The 18095-nt window shown below is 33.7% G+C and overlaps 1 pseudogene; it reads left to right on the top strand.

Annotated features, from left to right (window-relative positions):
* Positions 1 to 338: 338 nt before the first annotated feature.
* LOC139842012 (glutathione S-transferase DHAR2-like) lies at positions 339 to 17465 on the top strand (annotated as a pseudogene).
* Positions 17466 to 18095: the final 630 nt, after the last annotated feature.

Raw genomic sequence — 18095 nt, 5'->3', positions numbered from 1 at the left:
TTGATCCAATTATTGTCCTGAATGTATACCTTCAATTCCTTTTGATGCACATCCTTTTCTATTTTTGCATTAATGTGTATAGCACATGTATGTGTATTCATACTTTGCTTAGAATGACCCGTTGGTTATTAATAATAATACCCTCTTGTGACTATCAATTATATTATCGACAATGCATTTATTCTTCCACAAACACCTATTAAAATTTCTCTACTTTAAACTGTCGGAGACGTTAATTACCACAATTTTGGAAGACCAAATATTCAATGGCTCATGGTAGAATGTTTGTTTCTTTCTTCAATTGGTAGAATGTTTGTTGGGTTATGCCTTTATCCATGATGGAGTTTTCTCTTAATTATTACAATGGACTAGGTTTAAATGTTTCAAAGTTTTGGAGCTTGATAGGTCCCGCTTCGTATTGGGCAATATTGATAGCTAGAAATGATGCTATGTTTAATGGTATGTACACTTGTTGGGCCGGTGTGATGATTCGAACAAAATTTATGGTGTTTCATTGGCTAGTGGATGCAAAGGTATACTAGAGCCATTAATTTCATATATGGATATCTCAACCTGGATGTTAATGTGAAGTAATGAATGTTAAAGTGAAGTTTAAAGATGTTCAAAGAATGCCACTGTTTGTTCTTGTCAACTATGGTGTACAAAATAGGATTTTGTTTTTTATAATGGATTTTGTTCCTTTAATTATGTATGACTAAAGTAGATGGATGGACAAGTGCAATGTAAGCCCATTGCTCCTTTATGTATGTTCCAATTTTTCACAATTCCGTGAAAAATTGATATCAATTTAATTATAGTTTTTTGCCTAATATATATATATATATATATATATATATATATATATATATATATATATATATATATATATATATATATATATATATATATATTCAATGGCTCAGAATGCTTACCGTGTTGGTGACTTATCTTTTATCATCTAATTAATAACAACTTCGTCTCGTTTCAAAATTACCACCTCTACTATCTCTAACACGTACATCTATTGTTGCAATTGTCACCTTTAGTACTACTTCATTTGTGTGACTTATTCTTTGATGATGACATTACATTTTTTTACTTTATTCTTTAATGAACATTTGTCTAACATCTTTTGACATATTGCAGGCTGATCTGTTGCGTATAAATACTTTGACTAAGCTTCAAGAAAGACTCACAACTACACAATTCGCAGAATCGTTAGTGTCAAATAATGTGTGATATAAGAGACTAAAAGCAATAAACTATGTTTAACAATCGCGTTCACAAACATGAAATGTCATTTTTTCACTATATTATTCACTTTATTTTCATACTTGCTATGTACTATGTAGTCACTAAGCTATTGTATTGTACTTCGTGTTTTTTACTTGTGTGTATTCAATCTTTTTTCGTTTGCCATCGATTATTCATTCTAATATATTTTCGATACCTCCCGAAATAGGGTTCATAATGTTTTATTTCAAAAACCCGCGAAATCGCAGGTTATAAACTAGTTTACTCTGATATTCTAATTGTAGTGACCCGAATTTTTCCATGTTTATATATATTAATTGAGATTGATATTTACATGATTAAATGTTTCCAACATGTTAAGCAATCAAACTTGTTAAGACTTGATTAATTGAAATATGTTTCATATAGACAATTGACCACCCAAGTTGACCGGTGATTCACGAACGTTAAAACTTGTAAAAACTATACGATGACATATATATGGTTATATATATAGTTAACATGTTTTTATTATAAGTATGTATCTCATTAGGTATTTTAACAATGAGTTATATACATAAAAATGAGACTATTAATTTAAGAAACTCGAAAACGATATATATAACGATTATCGTTATAACAACGTCTTACTAGGTACATATGAATCATATTAAGATATTGATACACTTGGTTAATTATGTTAAATGATAATTAAATATATTATTAAGTGTATTAACAATGAAATACATATGTAAAAATAAGACTACTAACTTAATGATTTCGAAACGAGACATATATGTAACGATTATCGCTGTAACGACATTTAACTGTATATACATCATACTGAGATATATTATATATCATAATATCATGATAATATAACAATTTAACATCTCATTTGTTATAATAAACAATGGGTTAACAACATTCAACAAGATCATTAACCTAAAGGTTTCAAAACAACATTTACATGTAACGACTAACGATGACTTAACGACTCAGTTAAAATGTATATACATGTAGTGTTTTAATATGTATTCATACACTTTTGAAAGACTTCAAGACACTTATCAAAATACTTCTACTTAACAAAAATGCTTACAATTACATCCTCGTTCAGTTTCATCAACAATTCTACTCGTATGCACCCGTATTCGTACTCGTACAATACACAGCTTTTAGATGTATGTACTATTGGTATATACACTCCAATGATCAGCTCTTAGTAGCCCATGTGAGTCACCTAACACATGTGGGAACCATCATTTGGCAACTAGCATGAAATATCTCATAAAATTACAAAAATATGAGTAATCATTCATGACTTATTTACATGAAAACAAAATTACATATCCTTTATATCTAATCCATACACCAACGACCAAAAACACCTACAAACACTTTCATTCTTCAATTTTCTTCATCTAATTGATCTCTCTCAAGTTCTATCTTCAAGTTCTAAGTGTTCTTCATAAATTCCAAAAGTTCTAGTTTCATAAAATCAAGAATACTTTCAAGTTTGCTAGCTCACTTCCAATCTTGTAAGGTGATCATCCAACCTCAAGAAATCTTTGTTTCTTACAGTAGGTTATCATTCTAATACAAGGTAATAATCATATTCAAACTTTGGTTCAATTTCTATAACTATAACAATCTTATTTCAAGTGATGATCTTACTTGAACTTGTTTTCGTGTCATGATTCTGCTTCAAGAACTTCGAGCCATCCAAGGATCCATTGAAGCTAGATCTATTTTTCTATTTTCCAGTAGGTTTATCCAAGGAACTTAAGGTAGTAATGATGTTCATAACATCATTCGATTCATACATATAAAGCTATCTTATTCGAAGGTTTAAACTTGTAATCACTAGAACATAGTTTAGTTAATTCTAAACTTGTTCGCAAACAAAAGTTAATCCTTCTAACTTGAATTTTAAAATCAACTAAACACATGTTCTATATCTATATGATATGCTAACTTAATGATTTAAAACCTGGAAACACGAAAAACACCGTAAAACCGGATTTACGCCGTCGTAGTAACACCGCGGGCTGTTTTGGGTTAGTTAATTAAAAACTATGATAAACTTTGATTTAAAAGTTGTTATTCAGAGAAAATGATTTTTATTATGAACATGAAACTATATCCAAAAATTATGGTTAAACTCAAAGTGGAAGTATGTTTTCTAAAATGGTCATCTAGACGTCGTTCTTTCGACTGAAATGACTACCTTTACAAAAACGACTTGTAACTTATTTTTCCGACTATAAACCTATACTTTTATGTTTAGATTCATAAAATAGAGTTCAATATGAAACCATAGCAATTTGATTCACTCAAAACGGATTTAAAATGAAGAAGTTATGGGTAAAACAAGATTGGATAATTTTTCTCATTTTAGCTACGTGAAAATTGGTAACAAATCTATTCCAACCATAACTTAATCAACTTGTATTGTATATTATGTAATCTTGAGATACCATAGACACGTATACAATGTTTCGACCTATCATGTCGACACATCTATATATATTTGGGAACAACCATAGACACTCTATATGTGAATGTTGGAGTTAGCTATACAGGGTTGAGGTTGATTCCAAAATATATATAGTTTGAGTTGTGATCAATACTGAGATACGTATACACTGGGTCGTGGATTGATTCAAGATAATATTTATCGATTTATTTCTGTACATCTAACTGTGGACAACTAGTTATAGGTTACTAACGAGGACAGCTGACTTAATAAACTTAAAACATCAAAATATATTAAAAGTGTTGTAAATATATTTTGAACATACTTTAATATATATGTATATATTGTTATAGGTTCGTGAATCAACAGTGGCCAAGTCTTACTTCCCGACGAAGTAAAAATCTGTGAAAGTGAGTTATAGTCCCACTTTTAAAATCTAATATTTTTAGGATGAGAATACATGCAGGTTTTATAAATGATTTACAAAATAGACACAAGTACGTGAAACTACATTCTATGGTTGAATTATCGAAATCGAATATGCCCCTTTTTATTAAGTCTGGTAATCTAAGAATTAGGGAACAGACACCCTAATTGACGCGAATCCTAAAGATAGATCTATTGGGCCTAACAAACCCCATCCAAAGTACCGGATGCTTTAGTACTTCGAAATTTATATCATATCCGAAGGGTGTCCCGGAATGATGGGGATATTCTTATATATGCATCTTGTTATTGTCGGTTACCAGGTGTTCACCATATGAATGATTTTTATCTCTATGTATGGGATGTGTATTGAAATATGAAATCTTGTGGTCTATTGTTACGATTTGATATATATAGGTTAAACCTATAACTCACCAACATTTTTGTTGACGTTTAAAGCATGTTTATTCTCAGGTGAATATTAAGAGCTTCCGCTGTTGCATACTAAAATAAGGACAAGATTTGGAGTCCATGTTTGTATGATATTGTGTAAAAACTGCATTCAAGAAACTGATTTCGATGTAACATATTTGTATTGTAAACCATTATGTAATGGTCGTGTGTAAACAGGATATTTTAGATTATCATTATTTGATAATCTACGTAAAGCTTTTTAAACCTTTATTTATGAAATAAAGGTTATGGTTTGTTTTAAAAAGGAATGCAGTCTTTGAAAAACGTCTCATATAGAGGTCAAAACCTCGCAACGAAATCAATTAATATGGAACGTTTTTAATCAATAAGAACGGGACATTTCAGTTGGTATCCGAGCGTTGGTCTTAGAGAACCAGAAAATTTGCATTAGTGTGTCTTATCGAGTTTGTTAGGATGCATTAGTGATTCTGGACTTCGACCGTGTTTTCTTTAAAAATGATTGCTTAACATTTTTGTTGGAAACTATATATTTTTAACATATGAATATTATGTGATATATTAATCTCTTAACGTGTTTGATATTATGTGATAGATGTCTACCTCTAGAACAAGTCCCATTGACTCACCTAATAATAATGAAGAGTCAAATGTAAATTGGAATGATTCATGGACTGATTCACAAGTTCCCGAAGAGGAACCGGAAGAAGAGTCGGAACCGGAAGAAGAATCGGAACCGGACGAAGAATCGGAACCGGAAGAAGAATCGGAACCGGTGGGGGAAATAATAAAACGGTTAAGTAAAAGAGAATCCTCAACCAACCAACCAAGGTTAATTATGGTCAATGGTGTTTCCGCCAAGGAAGCAAAATATTGGGAGGATTACCAATTCTCCGATGAATCGGATTCCGACGAGAATACCAATGATGTTATAGAAATTACCCCAACTGAATTTAAAAAGGCAAAAGAAAATAATAAGGGAAAGGGCATAAAAATAGAGAAATCTAATTCCAACCCCGATGAACTTTATATGTATCGTCAACCCCCGAAGTTCTTAAGTTGTAACAATGACCCGGGAACCTCTAAACCACCAGGTTTTTCTAAACCAATGTGGACAACGACGGCTCGTATTAGGGGAACATCATATATCCCTAGAAACTTGGCAAAACGAACCAAAACCGAAGAAGAAGAAACGAGCGAGTCGGAATAAGATAGTTGTATTCGTGTGGTGTAATATATGTAATATAGTGTTCTTATGCTTTATGATATATGTAAAAATTGCTTGTATTAATAAGTATTTTTTTAATGAAACTAACTCTTGTCTATTTTACAGTTTAAAAACACAAAATGGATAGACAACCCAATATTTTAAGAGACCTACCCAGAGACATGATTGATGAAATCTTGTCTAGAGTCGGCCAGAATTCTTCGGCACAACTATTTAAGGCGAGATCAGTTTGTAAGACATTCGAAGAACGTTCCAAGAATGTCTTGGTTTATAAGAGACTTTCGTTTGAAAGATGGGGGATATCACATTGGGAAACCCATAAGTTACGATGTGTTTACTTTGACGCATATATTGCGGGGAACCCAAATGCTATTTTACGCAACGGGTTAAGAAATTATTTTGACTCAATATATCCGAATATTGGACTTCGTGATTTAGAAAAAGCGGCTAACATGCAACATAAAGAAGCATGTTATGCTTACGGATTAGTAATGTTCGCTTCTCACCAAAGTGAGAACAAGAACATCGGGCTACAACTATTAAACAAAACGTTCCCACAAGTGACGGAGTCGGTAATTGGGGTAAGAAATGAGGTTTTTAGATTATTACGGGACTGTTGGACATTACAACCCTCGTCCCTTTGATGACGTTACAACACGCTGTCTTATCAACGGCCATAACGGTTATGTTGCACAAGACCAAGGATGGGAAGTAGTCCTAGTAAAACCAGAATGCATGACTTGTTTCTGGACGTATGAATTACGTGTCTTTATTGCCTTTGCTGAACGACTTGTGTACTAGCTAGAATTGTCTTCACAACTATCTTGTATCAAAGTTATTGTGTGCTATATTTCATGCTTTATGTAAAATAAGCGGTATTGTAAGTTTGTAAAATATTGTATAAAAGTTTGAACGCGAAATATTATTATAATCAGTTTTTCATATAGAATTGTAGTAGTTGAATTGTATATTAGCTACTAAGTATGAACTTAACGGGTAGGTACTACCCGAATTTAAACTTATAAAACGCTAATATGAAGAAAAAGCTTTTATAAATGAGTTCATATTATGCTACGAAATACTATTAACTACTCTTAATATTCTGTATGATTAACTTGTTCCATTTAACTATTTTGAAGGAAATGGCACCGACTACTCGACACACCGTGAATATGAATGAAGAGGAATTCCGTACTTTTCTAGCTTCAAACATAGCCGCAGTACAGGCTGCGCTACATACCAACAATAACCTTGGATCTAGCAGTACAGGAAATCGTGTAGGATGCACCTACAAAGAATTCACTGCCTGCAAACCTTTGGAATTTGATGGAACCGAAGGACCGATCGGATTGAAACGGTGGACCGAGAAGGTTGAATCGGTGTTTGCCATAAGTAAGTGTACTGAAGAGGACAAAGTGAAGTACGCTACGCATACCTTCACAGGTTCTGCGTTAACATGGTGGAATACCTATCTAGAGCAAGTGGGACAAGATGATGCGTACGCACTACCGTGGTCAGCATTCAAGCACTTGATAAACGAGAAGTACCGTCCCAGAACCGAGGTCAATAAGCTCAAGACAGAACTTAGAGGGTTACGAACCCAAGGATTTGATATTACCACGTACGAAAGACGATTCACGGAATTGTGCCTATTGTGTCCGGGAGCATTCGAAGATGAGGAAGAGAAGATCGACGCGTTTGTGAAAGGATTACCGGAAAGAATCCAAGAAGATATAAGTTCACACGAGCCCGCCTCCATACAACAGGCATGTAGAATGGCTCACAAACTCGTGAACCAAATTGAAGAAAGAATTAAAGAACAGACTGCTGAAGAGGCCAATGTGAAGCAAGTCAAAAGAAAGTGGGAGGAAAACGGTGATAAGAATCACCAATACAACAACAACAACAATTACAACAATAATCGCAACAATTATCCCAACAATCGCAACATCAATCGCAACTACAACAAACGGCCCAACAACAACAACAACAACAACAACAACAGCAACTACAACAATCATCCCAACAACAATAATAACCGCAACAACAACAACAATCAGAAGCAGCTATGCCAAAGGTGTGAAAAGAATCACTCGGGGTTCTGCACCAAATTTTGCAACAAGTGTAAAAGAAATGGTCATAGCGCGGCGAAGTGTGAGGTCTACGGACCAGGGGTTAATAGAACGAAAGGAACAAATGGTGTCGGAACTAGTAATGGCGGAGCAAGTAGTGTCGGAGCAAGTTATGCCAATGTAGTTTGTTATAAATGTGGAAAACCAGGCCACATTATTAGAAATTGCCCGAACCAGGAGAACACGAATGGACAAGGCCGTGGAAGAGTTTTCAATATTAATGCGGTAGAGGCACAGGAAGACCCGGAGCTTGTTACGGGTACGTTTCTTATTGACAATAAATCTGCTTACGTTTTATTTGATTCGGGTGCGGATAGAAGCTATATGAGTAGAGATTTTTGTGCTAAATTAAGTTGTCCATTGACGCCTTTGGATAGTAAATTTTTACTCGAATTAGCAAATGGTAAATTAATTTCAGCAGATAATATATGTCGGAATCGAGAAATTAAACTGGTTAGCGAAACATTTAAGATTGATTTGATACCAGTAGAGTTAGGGAGTTTTGATGTGATAATCGGTATGGACTGGTTGAAAGAAGTGAAAGCGGAGATCGTTTGTTACAAAAATGCAATTCGCATTATCCGAGAAAAAGGAAAACCCTTAATGGTGTACGGAGAAAAGGGCAACACGAAGCTACATCTTATTAGTAATTTGAAGGCACAAAAACTAATAAGAAAAGGTTGCTATGCTGTTCTAGCACACGTCGAGAAAGTACAAACTGAAGAAAAGAGCATCAATGATGTTCCCGTCGCAAAAGAATTTCCTGATGTATTTCCGAAAGAATTACCAGGATTACCCCCACATCGATCCGTTGAATTTCAAATAGATCTTGTACCAAGAGCTGCACCAATAGCTCGTGCTCCTTACAGACTCGCACCCAGCGAGATGAAAGAACTACAAAGCTAATTACAAGAACTTTTAGAGCGTGGTTTCATTCGACCAAGCACATCACCGTGGGGAGCTCCTGTTTTGTTTGTCAAGAAGAAAGATGGTACATTCAGGTTGTGTATCGACTACCGAGAGTTGAACAAACTTACCATCAAGAACCGCTACCCACTACCGAGAATCGATGACTTATTTGATCAACTACAAGGCTCGTCTGTTTATTCAAAGATTGACTTACGTTCCGGGTATCATCAAATGCGGGTGAAAGAAGATGATATTCCAAAGACTGCTTTCAGAACACGTTACGGTCATTACGAGTTTATGGTCATGCCGTTTGGTTTAACTAATGCACCAGCTGTGTTCATGGACCTTATGAACCGAGTGTGTGGACCATACCTTGACAAGTTTGTCATTGTTTTCATTGATGACATACTTATTTACTCAAAGAATGACCAAGAACACGGTGAACATTTGAGAAAGGTGTTAGAAGTATTGAGGAAGGAAGAATTGTACGCTAAGTTTTCAAAGTGTGCATTTTGGTTGGAAGAAGTTCAATTCCTCGGTCACATAGTGAACAAAGAAGGTATTAAGGTGGATCCGGCAAAGATAGAAACTGTTGAAAAGTGGGAAACCCCGAAAACTCCGAAACACATACGCCAGTTTTTAGGACTAGCTGGTTACTACAGAAGGTTCATCCAAGACTTTTCCAGAATAGCAAAACCCTTGACTGCATTAACGCATAAAGGGAAGAAATTTGAATGGAATGATGAACAAGAGAAAGCGTTTCAGTTATTGAAGAAAAAGCTAACTACGGCACCTATATTGTCATTGCCTGAAGGGAATGATGATTTTGTGATTTATTGTGACGCATCAAAGCAAGGTCTCGGTTGTGTATTAATGCAACGAACGAAGGTGATTGCTTATGCGTCTAGACAATTGAAGATTCACGAACAAAATTATACGACGCATGATTTGGAATTAGGCGCGGTTGTTTTTGCATTAAAGACTTGGAGGCACTACTTATATGGGGTCAAAAGTATTATATATACCGACCACAAAAGTCTTCAACACATATTTAATCAGAAACAACTGAATATGAGGCAGCGTAGGTGGATTGAATTATTGAATGATTACGACTTTGAGATTCGTTACCACCCGGGGAAGGCAAATGTGGTAGCCGATGCCTTGAGCAGGAAGGACAGAGAACCCATTCGAGTAAAATCTATGAATATAATGATTCATAATAACATTACTACTCAAATAAAGGAGGCGCAACAAGGAGTTTTAAAAGAGGGAAATTTAAAGGATGAAATACCCAAAGGATCGGAGAAGCATCTTAATATTCGGGAAGACGGAACCCGGTATAGGGCTGAAAGGATTTGGGTACCAAAATTTGGAGATATGAGAGAAATGGTACTTAGAGAAGCTCATAAAACCAGATACTCAATACATCCTGGAACGGGGAAGATGTACAAGGATCTCAAGAAACATTTTTGGTGGCCGGGTATGAAAGCCGATGTTGCTAAATACGTAGGAGAATGTTTGACGTGTTCTAAGGTCAAAGCTGAGCATCAGAAACCATCAGGTCTACTTCAACAACCCGAAATCCCGGAATGGAAATGGGAAAACATTACCATGGATTTCATCACTAAATTGCCAAGGACTGCAAGTGGTTTTGATACTATTTGGGTAATAGTTGACCGTCTCACCAAATCAGCACACTTCTTGCCAATAAGAGAAGATGACAAGATGGAGAAGTTAGCACGACTGTATTTGAAGGAAGTCGTCTCCAGACATGGAATACCAATCTCTATTATCTCTGATAAGGATGGCAGATTTATTTCAAGATTCTGGCAGACATTACAGCAAGCATTAGGAACTCGTCTAGACATGAGTACTGCCTATCATCCACAAACTGATGGGCAGAGCGAAAGGACGATACAAACGCTTGAAGACATGCTACGAGCATGTGTTATTGATTTCGGAAACAGTTGGGATCGACATCTACCGTTAGCAGAATTTTCCTACAACAACAGCTACCATTCAAGCATTGAGATGGCGCCGTTTGAAGCACTTTATGGTAGAAAGTGCAGGTCTCCGATTTGTTGGAGTGAAGTGGGGGATAGACAGATTACGGGTCCGGAGATTATACAAGAAACTACCGAGAAGATCATCCAAATTCAACAACGGTTGAAAACCGCCCAAAGTCGACAAAAGAGCTACGCTGACATTAAAAGAAAAGATATAGAATTTGAAATTGGAGAGATGGTCATGCTTAAAGTTGCACCATGGAAAGGCGTTGTTCAATTTGGTAAACGAGGGAAATTAAATCCAAGGTATATTGGACCATTCAAGATTATTGATCGTGTCGGACCAGTAGCTTACCGACTAGAGTTACCTCAACAACTCGCGGCTGTACATAACACTTTCCACGTCTCAAATTTGAAGAAATGTTTTGCTAAAGAAGATCTCACTATTCCGTTAGATGAAATCCAAATCAACGAAAAACTTCAATTCATCGAAGAACCCGTCGAAATAATGGATCGTGAGGTTAAAAGACTTAAGCAAAACAAGATACCAATTGTTAAGGTTCGATGGAAAGCTCGTAGAGGACCCGAGTTCACCTGGGAGCGTGAAGATCAGATGAAGAAGAAATACCCGCATCTATTTCCAGAAGATTCGTCAACACCTTCAACAGCTTAAAATTTCGGGACGAAATTTATTTAACGGGTAGGTACTGTAGTGACCCGAATTTTTCCATGTTTATATATATTAATTGAGATTGATATTTACATGATTAAATGTTTCCAACATGTTAAGCAATCAAACTTGTTAAGACTTGATTAATTGAAATATGTTTCATATAGACAATTGACCACCCAAGTTGACCGGTGATTCACGAACGTTAAAACTTGTAAAAACTATACGATGACATATATATGGTTATATATATAGTTAACATGTTTTTATTATAAGTATGTATCTCATTAGGTATTTTAACAATGAGTTATATACATAAAAATGAGACTATTAATTTAAGAAACTCGAAAACGATATATATAACGATTATCGTTATAACAACGTCTTACTAGGTACATATGAATCATATTAAGATATTGATACACTTGGTTAATTATGTTAAATGATAATTAAATATATTATTAAGTGTATTAACAATGAAATACATATGTAAAAATAAGACTACTAACTTAATGATTTCGAAACGAGACATATATGTAACGATTATCGCTGTAACGACATTTAACTGTATATACATCATACTGAGATATATTATATATCATAATATCATGATAATATAACAATTTAACATCTCATTTGTTATAATAAACAATGGGTTAACAACATTCAACAAGATCATTAACCTAAAGGTTTCAAAACAACATTTACATGTAACGACTAACGATGACTTAACGACTCAGTTAAAATGTATATACATGTAGTGTTTTAATATGTATTCATACACTTTTGAAAGACTTCAAGACACTTATCAAAATACTTCTACTTAACAAAAATGCTTACAATTACATCCTCGTTCAGTTTCATCAACAATTCTACTCGTATGCACCCGTATTCGTACTCGTACAATACACAGCTTTTAGATGTATGTACTATTGGTATATACACTCCAATGATCAGCTCTTAGTAGCCCATGTGAGTCACCTAACACATGTGGGAACCATCATTTGGCAACTAGCATGAAATATCTCATAAAATTACAAAAATATGAGTAATCATTCATGACTTATTTACATGAAAACAAAATTACATATCCTTTATATCTAATCCATACACCAACGACCAAAAACACCTACAAACACTTTCATTCTTCAATTTTCTTCATCTAATTGATCTCTCTCAAGTTCTATCTTCAAGTTCTAAGTGTTCTTCATAAATTCCAAAAGTTCTAGTTTCATAAAATCAAGAATACTTTCAAGTTTGCTAGCTCACTTCCAATCTTGTAAGGTGATCATCCAACCTCAAGAAATCTTTGTTTCTTACAGTAGGTTATCATTCTAATACAAGGTAATAATCATATTCAAACTTTGGTTCAATTTCTATAACTATAACAATCTTATTTCAAGTGATGATCTTACTTGAACTTGTTTTCGTGTCATGATTCTGCTTCAAGAACTTCGAGCCATCCAAGGATCCATTGAAGCTAGATCTATTTTTCTATTTTCCAGTAGGTTTATCCAAGGAACTTAAGGTAGTAATGATGTTCATAACATCATTCGATTCATACATATAAAGCTATCTTATTCGAAGGTTTAAACTTGTAATCACTAGAACATAGTTTAGTTAATTCTAAACTTGTTCGCAAACAAAAGTTAATCCTTCTAACTTGAATTTTAAAATCAACTAAATACATGTTCTATATCTATATGATATGCTAACTTAATGATTTAAAACCTGGAAACACGAAAAACACCGTAAAACCGGATTTACGCCGTCGTAGTAACACCGCGGGCTGTTTTGGGTTAGTTAATTAAAAACTATGATAAACTTTGATTTAAAAGTTGTTATTCAGAGAAAATGATTTTTATTATGAACATGAAACTATATCCAAAAATTATGGTTAAACTCAAAGTGGAAGTATGTTTTCTAAAATGGTCATCTAGACGTCGTTCTTTCGACTGAAATGACTACCTTTACAAAAACGACTTGTAACTTATTTTTCCGACTATAAACCTATACTTTTCTGTTTAGATTCATAAAATAGAGTTCAATATGAAACCATAGCAATTTGATTCACTCAAAACGGATTTAAAATGAAGAAGTTATGGGTAAAACAAGATTGGATAATTTTTCTCATTTTAGCTACGTGAAAATTGGTAACAAATCTATTCCAACCATAACTTAATCAACTTGTATTGTATATTATGTAATCTTGAGATACCATAGACACGTATACAATGTTTCGACCTATCATGTCGACACATCTATATATATTTCGGAACAACCATAGACACTCTATATGTGAATGTTGGAGTTAGCTATACAGGGTTGAGGTTGATTCCAAAATATATATAGTTTGAGTTGTGATCAATACTGAGATACGTATACACTGGGTCGTGGATTGATTCAAGATAATATTTATCGATTTATTTCTGTACATCTAACTGTGGACAACTAGTTATAGGTTACTAACGAGGACAGCTGACTTAATAAACTTAAAACATCAAAATATATTAAAAGTGTTGTAAATATATTTTGAACATACTTTAATATATATGTATATATTGTTATAGGTTCGTGAATCAACAGTGGCCAAGTCTTACTTCCCGACGAAGTAAAAATCTGTGAAAGTGAGTTATAGTCCCACTTTTAAAATCTAATATTTTTGGGATGAGAATACATGCAGGTTTTATAAATGATTTACAAAATAGACACAAGTACGTGAAACTACATTCTATGGTTGAATTATCGAAATCGAATATGCCCCTTTTTATTAAGTCTGGTAATCTAAGAATTAGGGAACAGACACCCTAATTGACGCGAATCCTAAAGATAGATCTATTGGGCCTAACAAACCCCATCCAAAGTACCGGATGCTTTAGTACTTCAAAATTTATATCATATCCGAAGGGTGTCCCGGAATGATGGGGATATTCTTATATATGCATCTTGTTATTGTCGGTTACCAGGTGTTCACCATATGAATGATTTTTATCTCTATGTATGGGATGTGTATTGAAATATGAAATCTTGTGGTCTATTGTTACGATTTGATATATATAGGTTAAACCTATAACTCACCAACATTTTTGTTGACGTTTAAAGCATGTTTATTCTCAGGTGAATATTAAGAGCTTCCGCTGTTGCATACTAAAATAAGGACAAGATTTGGAGTCCATGTTTGTATGATATTGTGTAAAAACTGCATTCAAGAAACTGATTTCGATGTAACATATTTGTATTGTAAACCATTATGTAATGGTCGTGTGTAAACAGGATATTTTAGATTATCATTATTTGATAATCTACGTAAAGCTTTTTAAACCTTTATTTATGAAATAAAGGTTATGGTTTGTTTTAAAAAGGAATGCAGTCTTTGAAAAACGTCTCATATAGAGGTCAAAACCTCGCAACGAAATCAATTAATATGGAACGTTTTTAATCAATAAGAACGGGACATTTCACTAATACCACATCACGCATACACTATTTCTATATTATACTCTAACAGTAAGAATATAACCGTCCGTTATAAATTGAATTTTTTTAGTATTATTAGTTTTTTTTTTAATTTCGATTATAAGTTATGTATATGTGTTATATAATATCTATAACCTATAATAATTCGTATAGATATGCCACTGTTAAACAATTAAAAAAAAAGCTGTATCTTTCGATTTCTCTCGAACCCTAACTTTCTCCTTTTCATTTCACTCGATCGGTACCTGTTCTTCAATTATTCAATTAGGGTTACCTAATTGAACCACAAATACACAAACGATTGTTCAATTTGTTCATATCGATTGTTCATAACGATTGTTCATAACAATTGTTCATAGCAATCGTTTCATATCGATTTTTGAACGTTTTAACATATCAATTTGTTCATATCGATTGAAGCTTATTTAACCTATAGAACCCTTTAGGTGTTCTACAGTTTATAGTCGAGGTGGTGAATCTGTTTATTATAACTTTTTTGCTTCATGATTTTTTTAGGCAAATCAATATGTGATAAACGGTTATTATGTTGGTTATTTTTTTGCAGATTTTGTGAGTTTCAGTAGTAAATGTTTCAAGAATCTAAGTTGCTGACTTTGGACACGGCAGCCACTCCCCCTAGATTGGTTGCCGTCCTCGGGCATGGTGGCTACTCCTTGGCTAAATAATTTTGTATGCTTTGTTAACATCAAGTGTCTTACAATACTCATCTTATTAATACTCATCTTATTAATCTTGAGACCAAACCTGAATGGTGATTATAATTTCCTTGAGACCAAATCTAAGTTGCTGACTTTGGACACGGCAGCCACTCCCCCTAGATTGGTTGCCGTCCTCGGGCATGGTGGCTACTCCTTGGCTAAATAATTTTGTATGCTTTGTTAACATCAAGTGTCTTACAATACTCATCTTATTAATACTCATCTTATTAATCTTGAGACCAAACCTGAATGGTGATTATAATTTCCTTCTAAAAAAATAATAATTTTGAAAATACTATTAATTTTCGTTTTTTTTTTTTTAGGTTTTTGAAGAATTATATTTTTTTAGGTTTGTTGAAGTGAGCCCAAAAGGAAAGTTCCTGTAATAAAAAATGATGAGAAATGGATATCTGATTCTGATGTAATTGTGGGTCTTATTGAAAACAAGTATCATGAATCTTCTCTTTCAACTCCTCCTGAGCTTACTTCTGTGTATGATGTTTCTTATTTTCTTTGTAATTTTATTTTATTTCTTTATATATATCATGTTGTTTGACTTTATCTTCCTTTAAGAAGATCAATATAGTTTTGAAATGGATGATTATTATGCAACCTATCAGTTTGTAAGTGTTCAAAAGATGACTTTAGTTTACAGTCCATCCAGAACACATATTATTATGTTATATAATATTCACACTTGATAGTTAAACACAGCTATAATAACCTCAAATTTCTTAATTCATTGGTTAGTTTCATCCTTTTGTGCTATATATAATATTCACACTTGATAGTTAAGTAGAGCTACAATAACCTCAAATTTCTTAATTCATTGGTTAGTTTCATCCTTTGTGCTATGACATGAAATTGTAGGGGGTAGAAGATTTTCCCCAAGTTTGTGGCGTTTTAAAAAAATCAAAGATGAGAATGATGGGGCGAGACAAGCTTTGCTTGATGAGTTGAAGGCGTTGGATGAACATCTCAAGAGTAACGTATGCTATATGAAATACCTTTCTTTTAGACCATAATTAATCAAGATTTTGTTTTTACCGGCCATGCCCTTAGATTGGTCCGGGTTTCCTCCAGGGTAGAAGTTGGGGGCGTGTTATGCAACTGCGGAGAGGTTCATGTGGGTGGTTTAGTCCCCCTAGGTGAGCCCAAAGGCTATTCCAAAAAAAATCAAGATGATGTTTTGTTATATTTACTTATTTAGCATGTACTTTGTACAAGTACAAGATTTCAGTGTTCTGTTTGAGTGATGATTGATTTGTTTGATGATATATTAGGGGCCTTATATTAATGGAGATAAAAATATGGCAGTTGATTTGGGTTTGGCACCAAAGCTCTATCACCTTAAGGTGGCTCTTGGTCATTTTAAGAAATTAACTGTTCCTGAAAGTTTGGCTCATGTGCATAACTACATGAAGGTATGAAATATGCATTTTATAGTTCTGTTCGTTTTCTTGCACTCTTGCTTTTAGCGTTAAAATTTTGCATTATGATACCTTAAACTAAACCTACTACAGTTTTCATTAGACATGGAACAATAAAAGTTTAAAGCTTTAAACAGTTATTTCGAGTTCCTGCTCATTTTGGTGTTGTTCTAGGGGATTAAAGATCACAAACTGTTATATTTAGGTTCATTTTGTAAACATATATTTGCCCTTTTCCCATGATCATTTATTAAATTTTCTCATATTTTTCTATGTGTAGTTTATAAAGTCTTATTTCTATAGGTGGCGATACGGGCTGTTTAACCGATGTGAGATTGAACACAATATATCTTGCTTGTCTGTCAAAAGGTTGAAGTTGAAAATGTTAAGGTACAAGTTGACCACTTAAGTTATTCATTTAATCTTCCTTTGTAAAAGTATTCATGTTTATCAAATGGTACAAGTAAACCACTTGAATGTTTATCAACTTCTGCCAATAAAAGCGGTTTAGGTCCTCATTGTATTATTGGTTATTGATAGATGTCATAATAGTTTCTTAGTGTATAGATGAGAGAAACTAAATAACTCTCCCCTTTCTTCTTTGATGATGCAAAAATGCAAAATGGTTGTGGCTGTATGTAATAGAATATATATAATCATATTGTGCAACGATATTTACATTATACTGATTTTGAAACATGTAGCTTTTTGATTAGTATTTAGCATATTCAGAATATAACACCCTGATTTTTTTTTATTTATATCAACGGAAGTACATGTAATTACTAAAATAACCCTAGTTAACGTTTACAATCCATAATTAAGAAATCAACTTAGTTAACATTGATTACAACTTTACAAAACGACGGTGTTACGTGAAAACAGTACAAAAAGAGAATACATTAGAGTTCAGCTTATAGTCAAACATGTCTTCAACCCGTCCGAATCACCCTT

The sequence above is a fragment of the Rutidosis leptorrhynchoides genome, chromosome 4 (assembly GCF_046630445.1).
Source record: "Rutidosis leptorrhynchoides isolate AG116_Rl617_1_P2 chromosome 4, CSIRO_AGI_Rlap_v1, whole genome shotgun sequence".
Lineage (NCBI taxonomy): Eukaryota > Viridiplantae > Streptophyta > Magnoliopsida > Asterales > Asteraceae > Rutidosis > Rutidosis leptorrhynchoides.
This window is presented reverse-complemented; position numbering and strand designations above follow the sequence as displayed.